At 44.7% G+C, this 10,209-nt stretch overlaps 1 pseudogene across 1 annotated transcript; it reads left to right on the forward strand.

Moving 5' to 3' along the window:
• Positions 1-580: 580 nt before the first annotated feature.
• On the forward strand, positions 581-1,947 carry LOC147905787 (uncharacterized; annotated as a pseudogene). The gene is made up of 4 exons (XR_015541311.1): positions 581-762; positions 1,057-1,178; positions 1,335-1,417; positions 1,619-1,947. The product of XR_015541311.1 is annotated as an uncharacterized LOC147905787 (transcript).
• Positions 1,948-10,209: the final 8,262 nt, after the last annotated feature.

Raw genomic sequence — 10,209 nt, forward strand, 5'->3', positions numbered from 1 at the left:
CCCTTGGCAGAAGCTCTACTACTCATTGTTTGGATCAGTATTGCCTGGACCTGCTTCATCATTGTTTGGAGTAGTATTTCTCAAACTTGTTTCGTCTCTTGCATCAACATCACGTATTATAATGTCCTGAATACTTGAAACCATGCCGCTATGGTAGTCTTTAGAGCTGCCATGATTTCTTAATTTCGAGCCCGTTAGTGCAGTTCTTTTCTTCTCATAATACTTTCCTGTATCTTCCACCACATTGAAGGAAACTTTCTTAATAGATAAATTTGATTTCAAAAAAGCTAATCCCCATTTAACAATGTTATGAAGTATCAAGGACCTCTAGATGTGACATATTATCCATTGCATTTTAAATGACCCCTTCACTAGTCAACTTAATACCACACAAAGAAGGGGTCATTCTGAGCATAGCCCTTAAATATGTAAACAAGGCCAACAAATCTTACACTTGAAATTCAAAAAAACAAAATATTGATGTGCACCCCAACCTAAATCCTGACCCTAAATCCTAAACCCTAACCCTAAACCTAAATTCCAAACCCAAAATCATAAACGTACCTCCAACTTGTTGCACATGCAACAAGTTTACGTTCTCTTGAGTGAGGACCAGATTGTTGCGGTTCCAGACAGCGTCAGTGATGAATCGGCTGCCCAATTTGCCCTCAACCCCTGGACGCTATATGGACTTCTCGATGAACTCGCCGTTCCGAAAGGAGAAAATGTTCTGCAGACGGCTGCAGCTTCAGTTCTTGGCAGGTGAGCATCCCTCCCTTCCCAACATTTGCACTAGTAATAAATTCCATTGCTTAAGGTGGGAGTTTACTGTTGTTGTCAAGTTGGCTAATCTTGATAGTGGTCGAGGGAGTTCCCCTGTCAATGAACGAGAACTCCTCCTCCCTCCGGTTCCTCTTAAGAAGTGGCCCTAAAGTATGGGTCAATACTCCAACACTGGTAAAGGATAAGGCCTTGGGTATTGGAGGTTCTCAGATAAGGGAGGGATCCTTCACAAGAAAAGGGATGGCACGATACTGAGTATATTCGAATTTGCAGGCAGCTCATTCAGTTGGCGAAGCATTGGGGGATAAACACAATCAATGTCGTGCGGAACGACAGATGGAAGGAGGAGCTAAAAGCGCTTGGGGCAGACGAAGTGATTAACTCCGAGAGCGAAGGTTAGTTAATTACCGCAAGTATCTATAATGTGCTGCCGAGTGGCTCCGTCCTTTTGCTGCCAAAAAAGATTTTCGCGTGGAGCATTCCAACCCCAAAGTTTAATGCGTACAAATAGCTTGTGAAACACAGCTTGATGTAGACTACGTATTTTGCAGACATAGTCCAAAGGGTGAAAGAAATTACAGGCGGCAAGCTGGCATATGGAGCTCTAGATGCTGTTGGGGGTTCTCTAACGAAGGTTCTCTCTCTCTCTCTCTCTCTCTCTCTCTCTCTCTCTCACGTCTTCCATCGCCGAAACAAACTCAATGCTTGTGCGCGTTATCTCTTTAACCGCTATCCTGCTTCTCTAAAAACTCACCAGCACAGAACTGGCACTAGCATGTCGAGATTTTGATCGTAGCAGGCCACTCATTTTGTTAAAATGTTGTCGTCGCTGCAGGCCGTGGCGGCGAGTGTACGAGCTGGTGGCAGAGTGTTTGTATATGGATGCTTGTCCGGTTTTGATATCGCATTGAGCGTATTAGACATGATCAGAGGAGTGACAGTGAGCTGGTGGGAAGTTACAAATTAGATTAACTCTAGTGCAAACAAACAAGCTCATGTATGCAAAGAAGTGATGAAGTAATGGAGGACAAGGTGATCACACCTCTTGCAGGGAAGAAATTTGCGTTGGAAGATTTTGATGCAGCAATTGAAGAGTCCGAGAAAGAGAAAAGGGGGGGCAAGGTGTTTCTCATTAGCTGAAGTGTGCAAATGCTGAATATTCATCAAGGCCTAATATATGTCTCCATGCTTACCCCTTTCTCCATTAAGGTTTTTAGCAAAACTCTGACATTCTTTGGCGTTCTACTTTTTGATGTGTCGTACAAGGAGAGGGCTAATTAGTGAAATTGGGATTTAGAATTGAAAGTAGCTTTCATTCAAAAGCTTACTTTTCTCCAGTTTCATTGGAGTAGTACATGATTGAAATCTTGCCCGCTACTCGATGATGTATTCGGTGCCCTTTGCTTAGGTTAATAGGGCATTGTGCTACTTTGATTAATACAAATGTCTAATAAAACTCATCGTGGATGCCTATTTATGGTTTATCTTACTTCTAAGATCTATAATCTATAATCTACAATCAATATGCCAACATTTTTTCCTTTTTGCCTCATTGGCATTGCATTTTTTAAATTCACATTACTAATGGACCTTTGGTAAGCTTGATTAAAGAGACTCTAACCTACTACCTAACCCAACCTACTAACATAACCCAAGTGAACCTCACATAGCACTGATGTGAGCTAACCTAACATATGGGAAGGAGAGGGAGAGGCGTAGGGGAAGGGAGGAAAGGGGGGGAAAGCTCGGGGAAGAGATGGGCAAGGGGAAGAGGAAGGGGGGGACACAAAGGGGCAAGTGAGGGGAAGGGAAGGAGGATACAGATAGGAGGGGAAGGGGAAGAGAGAGGAACAATGATGGGGCAATAGGGAGGGCGAGGGAGAGACAGACATAAGAGAGGGGGAGGAAACATGAAAGAAGAGGGGGGGGGGGACAATGACATTGACGGAAGGGGCCGCTCAGTGGTGAAGGGGGAAGGAGACACTAAGCATGTGAGGGAGGGAGAGGGAGGCATTTAGCAAGGGGGCATAGAGCAACGGACAACAGCCAAGAGAGGGAGAGAGGCAAAGGGAACGAAATAGAGAGGTGCTCAGCAAGGGCGTCAGAGCGCTAGGGAAGGCAGAGGGATGGAGACGGGATGATAGGGAGAGGAGGGGAGAGATGGACATAGAGGGGGAGGGAACATGAAAGGGGGGGGGGGCAGATGACGCTAAGGGAAGGGACCGCTTAGCGAGGATAAGGGTAAGGACTCTGGTAACCCATCTTCTTCTGATGATAAAAAGAGAAAGAAGAAGATCAAGTGCTTCTATTGCAACAAGGTAGGGCACAAGCAGAATGAGTGCCTAAAGAAGATTGCAGATGAGAAGAACGGAGTAAAGAAAGAGTCTAGCAACAGTGCGCAGGCAGTACCAGTAGAGCTGTTCATAGCAATTGAGGAGATTTACACAGAGGCAGTTCATGTACTTGCAGAAGAACCTTGGATAATTGACAGTGGTGCATCGCGCCACATGACCAGTTGGAAGGATTGGTATACCTCTCTACAGCCGATATCAAGAGGAACTTGTTGTCCGTTTCTGCTATCACAGATCGGGACTTCAAAGTAAAATTCAATAAGAATGGTGCACAGAAATCGGATCTTCAAGGGAAGGTCGTTGGTAAAGGTACACGGCGCAACAACATCTACGAACTCTTAGCTTTCAGTGCTCGAGCCGATGTGAAGAACACTAAGCTGTGGCATGAGAGCTTGCATGATGGGCAAGCAGCATTGGCAGCCATTTCCTAAGGAGGCCAGCAGGGCAAAGGCTCCTCTAGAGCTTGTTCACACGGACCTCTATGGAAAGATGGAGATGGAAGCTTTGGGTGGTTCCTACTACTTCATGATGCTGATCGACGACTACAGTAGAAGGATATGGTTATACTTCCTGAAGACTAAAGATGAGGCTTTTAGTAAGTTCAAAGAATGTAATGGTCAAGAAAGAAACTGAGCCACAGGCTTCGCATCAGGCTTCAGCTCTATCTTGTGCTCTATGGCAATCACATGGCGAAGGTGGCGGTAGCTAGTTGCGAAAAGGTCAGGGAGATCTTTGAACATTTCTAGGAATTCATCTTTCTCACTTGGAGTGAGGTCTGGGGAAAGCATAGATTTAAGCTGTTGAGAACTAGCTGTTGCCTTTTCTATAGGTGGCGAGGTTGGAGGCACCCCCATCATGTAAACTTCCTCATCTTAGAACTCCTCCCCCCGTCTGATCCTTCCATTGATTCGGACACCGAGGACGAGAGAGTATCACTGTCTTGCTCCTCTTCTTCTTCTCTTTCCATGGCACCGAGTTGCACCGGGATCTTCTCCTTAGAAGCACCAAAAGACATGTGTCCTGTCTTCCAATAGTTGACTGCATCACTCTTTCTCAACCATGGTCTCCCGAGTATGGCTGGATAACTCCTCCCTATATCTTCAATGTCCACTACATAGAAATGGACGGTGGTGGTCAACCCATTGACAGTGATGGGCAAATCCTCAATGACTCCTAGGGTGGCGAGTCGTCGACCATCTGCTACCTTGATTCGAGTGGAGGAATGCCTTGTACATTTCAAATTCAATTTCTTCATGATTCGGGGCACCATGATATTACATGCAGCTCCCCATCAACACACACATTTTTGACATGGTAATTATCTATAATGACATCGATTGTATGTGGGTGCCGATCAATTTCTTCAGAGATAGAAGATACCTCTCTTACCTTTCCCTTTTTCTTGTTCCTCCTTGTTGGGAGCCCTTGCTGCAGCTCACGTCTCTCACCTTAGGGCTTAATGCTATTAGTTGAGGGAGCGTGATGCTCAAAGACCGATGAGCAAGGTCCTGAACGACCGAATAGTCCTCTTGCCCTGAGCCGATGGGAAAATCCGAGGGCGACCACTTACTCCTGCAAGATCTTTTAGTCTTCTCTGTTGGTGGGTCTGCCATCTCAGCATCTGAGGACTCTGAGAAGGACACCTTCTTCCTAGGGCAGCCCGGTCCATGGTTTAGAGAGGGGTCTGAGGTGGTACGACTTCTTTTTCCGAGGTCAAGGATCTCTACATCAGAATCCTCAATGCCAGATTCACTTAGAAGATTCACCCTTGGAATATTGGGGAATTCCATGCGATAATGAGCCTTCTAGTGGCACTTGTAGCATACAACATTAGCACGGTCTCTTGGAGGGCGGTTGGCTTGATTTTTGATGCCCACCATCTCAAGCCGAAGATCATTCATAGCCTTGGCTAGGTCATTGACTCCGGGTTCTGTTGCAGGGGGGGCCTCTTTAGCTGGAGGGGCCGAGGGAGTAGAAAGGAGGGGGGCTCATGGGCGAGGCTGAGGAAATCTTCGAGGCGGAGGGTGAGAATATACACCTTATTGAGGGTAAGCATCTAAGGGAGGACCATACATTTGGAGGCAGTGGATACATCCCTAATGAGGGGTGGGGATATGCCCCTGAGTTAGACCCCCCAGGTTGTTGTTGCAGGAATTGAGGGGGTTGTGGAGGGACAATCATCTTCTTTGAAGTGGGGTTAGACTGAACTTTATCAAACTTTTGAGCAATCTCATGTGCTTGCACCATAGTTTCTGGATTCTCCCATTTAAGCTTGAGGCGAAATTCATCACTTGCTCCTGCTACAAGGTAGCCCAGCACATGCTGAGTCATTCTAGCTCAAAATTTGGCATTGTCCTCCTGCGTGGCAATTAAACGATCCAGGAGCACGATCGCTCGATCCACATATCAATGCGCCGTCTCCCCTTCTGACTGCTTCAAGTTTGCCACCTGCAGGTACACATTCTCTGGCTCCTCTTCTTTGCCGAAATACTCAATCATCACTGCTGTCAACCTTGGCCAGCTTGGCGAACGTCTTCGGCCTGCTTCTCATACCACACTTGAGCCAAACCCTCTAGAAATGTGGGAAGAACCAACAGCCATCTGTCTTCAGTAAGAAAGTTGAGAGAAACACAATGGTGCTTGAAGGCCACAAGATACTCATTTGGATTTTCTTCCACCCATCCACAAAACACGGGAAGGTCAGCCATGCTTGGAAGATGGAAAGAGAGAGGCAAGATGAGGCTTATCTATGGACAAACAATAGAAAGAGGAAGCTTGAACTAAAAATTAGGTAAAGATACCTCCACGAAGCACACATAGGCAGGGTAGGGTGTGACTAGTGTATTGTGAAATACTACACGGGAAGAATCTTCAGCATAGAATAGCACATAGACAATCTTAAAAGGACCAACCCTCATGATATCACATCCATCTTTACAAGCGAGGGTTAGAGACACGGCGCTGCATAAGGTTGTTCATCAAGGCAAACAAGAATGCCATGACAAACGTCAACAGTTGGAGAGCTTGCACATCACCTTCAGCTTCTTCTAGTTCTTGTAGTTGCCATGCTATATCTTCAAAGGGTGTGTGGTCTAGCATCCTTCTTTTGAGCGATGTCCTTGAGGACCTTTCTGATGATCTTTCGAAGTCGGTGAGCTTGTATCAAGTATGCCCAACACTTAGTTTCATGATGACCACAACCTTTTCATTCCTTACAAATGATCACCCTCCTTCGTGGCTTGCGGCTTTGTTGGAGTGGTGCTTACTCGCGTCATGTGTGATTGAAGTACAAGCTTCACGTGCCAAGAAATCAGCAACTAGATTTCGAGCTCGAGGGATATGCTGAATTTTTACCTCTTCAAATTGGTTGCAAAGTTTCAATGCTTGTTGATGTCGTGGAACCAAGCCTTTGCTCCGCACCTTCCACCTTCCACTAACTTGTTCACGCACTAGTTGAGAATCTCCTTGCACTTCAATTTGCTTGACATGATGTTCTTGTGCCTTTTGTAGCCCAAAAATGAGCGCCGAGTACTCATCTTGATTGCAAGTACTTGTAGGTGCAGACTTGCTGTAACAATACTCCTCACCACCCGGCGAAGTGAGCTTCACACCCATGCCAGCAGCCTTGGTCGAAGGTTTGGAAGCTCCATCGAATTGAAGGATCCAAGATGTCATCACACCAAGACTAGAATTCGGGCATCCCAAGTTTCTCGGTAGTCCAGGATAGGTAGAAGGAGAGGGTGGGGAGAATTCAACACTTAAGCCAAACGTTCAGCACGAAATAAACTTGCAATCCTTTGTTGATAGTTTATCTTTAGACAAAAAAGAATTACAACTTGAAGCTCGAAATGAGGCACAAAAGGTTGATTAGGTACAAATGGATTCCTTGGTCGAAACATTACCAACCATAGCCGAGGCCTAGAAACCTTTGTAGTGAGATTGAGAATAAACCATTCAAGACGAGCTTATCCACAGGAATTAACAAGCAGATGTGCCAAATCTCCCCCCAAGCTTGGGGAGCATCCCACCCTTCGATGAAGGACACCATTTTAATTACCTCTAAAGTAGCAAGTAGTTCAATCACCGCACAATGAGTAGAATTAAAATCAAAGTTCTCCCAGCATATCAGTAGTTCTTCACCATGAATCATCCACGGTGTATCATTCCACCCATCATCTCCTTGAACAATGCACTGGACAATCAGCCGTTGAAGGTCAACATGAAGATCAAGGAAGAGATCTCGTGCATTGGTAGCCGTAAGGTGCGGAGGACCAGGCACCAAATCCTTAAATGCGAGAAGTGACATAAATATCCACCCTCCTCATGTGGCGTGCGTCCGTGAAGTGGACTTGGAGAAGTTTCGAATTGGCGATCTGGCAGGAGATGTGAATAGAGCACATGAAATGAAGTACTTTTGCTTTTTACAGCAAGAGTAAACTCCCCACGGCTAGAGAGTTACAGTTCTCGAGATTTCAGTATATAAACAAAAATCATTACATTTTCATTACTTCCAACTTGTTGGCCCAATGATAAGTCTCCCTTTTGCGAAGGGGAAGGTCTTGGGTTCAAATCCTACTCTTTAATAAAAAGAGAGGAGAGGAGAGGAGAAGGAGAAGAGAAAGAGAAAGAGAAGAGAGAGGGGGACGCGGGATCTGCTATTACAATTTTGCAGAAACTCAGAAAACTATTCGTGACCAGAAGACGTAGCAGCCTAGAAAACTATCGCACGGTTGAACGCAGTAGATGCGAGAAAACTGTCCGTGACTAGAAGACGCAGGAGCCCAGAAAACTATCGTGCGGGTGAACACAGTAGACGTACAAATTGAATACGTGTGCAGGAACTATGAAGGAGTACAGATGATACAGTTCTGTAGATGCGACCGGTACGAGTAGAAGATTTGCCGGCCAGAATACACGTAGGAACTGTGAGCAAAAAGTAGGCAGACTGAAAGTGCAAAAATAGGGAGATTTTGCAGCCATAGAGATGGGGAGGCACACAGTTTAGGGACGCAAAAGAAGAGAACTGTGCACGGAAGAGGCCGCAGTGCCGCACCCAGTCGTAGGAGTAATAGATTTCATACCACTAGCCATGGAGCTTTCGATCCCAGCAGCCACACCATTTCTATTAGCCAGAAAAGAAATCAAGACTAGGGGCTAGAGGCTAAGCATGGCGACGCTCGAGGGCCATAGAGGAAAGGAGATCGTGAGGGCGAAACGTTATCATGGGAGGGGAAAAGGAATTAGAAGGGGAGGGAATGAAGAGGGAGACTATGATACAGGGGAAACGGAGAGGGGGAAGAGAAGCATGTACATGATAGGAGGAGGAATGTAAAGATGGAGACATCAAGGGAAGAGGACCATGCTTTATTTGAAAGAAAGGATGAGAGGGAAATATCAAAGTACTAGCTAGGTGGCTTTACAAGAATGAGCATGTCCATCAAGGAATAGCCCCCTCCTTTTATAGCCAAAAGAGGGGGTCTCTCCCAATTAATGCATCCTCCCACATGCATGGTGTGTGTGGAAAAGTCTCCCATGTGGGCTAGGCGGTTATGCACTCTCAATTGTGTGCGATAATCCTTTGCCTCAATTTTCCACATAAATCAAGCCCCATATCTCAAGTCTATGATACTCCCTTGGTCTCTTCCCAACTTTATAATATGTTCAAACCTCTAGGAGGACAAGTGGAGGGTTGGCACAAGGAATCTTGCCACCTCATCCTACTTTCCCCATTATTTAACTTGCTCTCTTGGACCTTCTATACCTCCCCCACATGGGCCTATCCTATATGGAGGGAATAACCCAATATAATATCTATCTCCACCTATTTTATATTACTTCTCCCATGGACTTTGAGCCATATCTCACTAAATGCAGCCTAGGTGGAGGGGTGGCACATGGAGGAGCCATGCCACCTTACATTTTATAATATTACTACCATGGATTATGTACAACACACCTTATGGGTCCTCTTACGTGGAAGGGTGGCACATGGTCATGCCCTACCACCTCAACCCTGGGACCTAGGCACACCATATTTTATTATACTATTGCCACACTCCTTAGACAAATTTATCCATAACAATGGTCGGGTTTATTACAAGCCGCTTCATATGGCAATAAATGTAAAAAATAGCCTAGAAGGCTTTACAAGGTTTTTTATGACAATAAATGAGCTTGAATATGTGTACAAATGCAATAAAAATAACCAATAAAGATTTACAATGAAATAAAATGACTACTATAATCATCAAGCTCCAATATGCCCCATGACATGTAATCTGTCTACTGATATTTGCTATCTGCTCATGCAATCTGCCCACTGATAAACTTCTTGGTAAATGGTAAAAGGTCTTATTTAATAGCATGTTATGAGTGTGAAACCGCATGTGAGCGAAGGGACTGACAACAATTAGGAACTAGTTAGAAAAATTTGAGCATGGCTTCGATTGGCAACTTGGAGAATTGTCTCCCCTCTAAGGCAATCTAATCTATGCTAAACTATGCTAAACCAATCGTCGAAGTGAAGAAAAGCAATAAATAATATCTTTTTCTATGTTCATTTTAATGTGCTGGGGTTTAAGAGGCTTAAATATGCAAAAGAAGGGGTTTTGATGTAGAGGCTAAACCTGCATGTGAGAGAAATGAAGAACAAGTATCTAAGAAAAGTTAACATTTTTCAATTTAAAAGATGAATATATATAAAAATATTATCTCACCTTCAAAACAAACCATAAATTCACTCTTTATAATTTTTTAAAAGTATAATATAAAACATGTAGATATATAAAACTCTCTCTTTCCTCTGAACTTCTCTCTCTCTCTCTCTCTCTCTCTCTCTCTCTCTCTCTCGACTCCTAATTCTCTGTGTAGCCATAGTCAAGATACCTCATTCTCTCTCTTAATCTCTCTCTCTCTCTCTCTTACAACTCTTATGTCTTTCCCTCTCTGTCCTCATCCCACTCATTCTCTCTCTTAGTTTATCTCAAGTCTCTCTTTCTCTCCCTCCCATGTCCGCTAGGATTTATCATTCTCTCTCTTCATCTCTCTCTCTCCCCCCCTAGGATTTGTAATTATT

Source organism: Dipteris shenzhenensis, chromosome 1, assembly GCF_047967505.1.
Source record: "Dipteris shenzhenensis isolate YYH24624 ecotype China chromosome 1, Dip_SZ_1.0, whole genome shotgun sequence".
NCBI classification, from domain to species: domain Eukaryota; kingdom Viridiplantae; phylum Streptophyta; class Polypodiopsida; order Gleicheniales; family Dipteridaceae; genus Dipteris; species Dipteris shenzhenensis.